The following is a 1,195-nucleotide window of genomic DNA, read 5'->3' on the forward strand; positions in this document are numbered from 1 at the left end:
CTGATGGAATCACCGAGACCTGAATCTGCATCAGACTGAAGGATTTCTTTCAATAAGACAAATGGTGTGAAGGTGTCTTTATCAGCTGTTGTGTCTGGGTGTGGCCAATCAGATCCAGTGGGCGTGTCAGTTTGGCCACACCTACCTGGAGCAGAGCGTCCCAGGTGTGGGACAGAAGGAACTCCATCATCTCTGCTGATTGTGTGTGAGCCTCGCTTCCTGAGGTCAGTGGCCTCCCGGATCCAGCGCCTGTATTGATGCTCCTCAGTTCCTATGATCCTCACGTCCTCCCAGCTCATCACATGATTCTCCCGTTTGCAGTGATTCTCCCGTTTGCAGTGAGATGGCAGATTTGAGGTTCTCCTATTTGTTTTCTCCGATCTTGTGAGACGTCCAGTGGTTTCTTGTTGGTACTCTTTCTGGTGTTGCGTCCTCCTCACGCTGAAGGCCCGACCCGTTTCGCCCTGTTGCAGGTTCTACAGGGGGTTTCGTGTATGACGTTGCATTTATTGTCCGGCTGGATTCTGTCTTTGGGATGTACCAGAAGCTGCCTTAGTTTTGTGTCTGACACCGTGAGGATGTTCTGTTTCCTCATGGCTCTTTGGACTGGTTCTGTGACTCGGTGGATGTAAGGCAAAGTGACTATGTCTTTTCCTTCCTGTTTGTCCTGTTGGTTGAGTTCTTCTATGGCCCACTTCAGGCAGCTTGTGTTCTGTGTTGTTCTGCTCGCGGGTCTTCCTCCTCTGTGGATCTGCACTTTGGTTCTGTCACGGATTGATTAAAGGTCTTCAGGACATATGACAACATGGTTCCTAGATAAACATCCAGTAACGTTATTTATCCTGATATTTCATATTGAGCCACTTTAACGTCGGCTCTGTGCTTCCGGTCCATCTCTGCCTCCTCTGGACAGAACCGCTGCAGTTCAACTGGACCTGTCGTCTTTCTGACTCAGACTTACTTCTTCATCAGTCCACAGGTTCTGGATGGTTTCAGTCCAGAACCTTCATTCCAGCCGGACTTCTGAACCACTTTTGACACGTTGTCCTCACAGATACTCGTTGTGCACCGACGGTTCAGGGACCTGCAGCGGCCTCGTTGTGGCCTCGTTGTGGTCGGATCAGCGCACGTCAACAGAACCTGTGATTCCAGCTGCTGTGTTTACATGTCTGTGCACGTTTTCTCATATTATCAG

The sequence above is a fragment of the Stegastes partitus genome, unplaced genomic scaffold (assembly GCF_000690725.1).
Source record: "Stegastes partitus isolate 25-593 unplaced genomic scaffold, Stegastes_partitus-1.0.2 Scaffold1090, whole genome shotgun sequence".
NCBI classification, from domain to species: Eukaryota; Metazoa; Chordata; class Actinopteri; family Pomacentridae; genus Stegastes; species Stegastes partitus.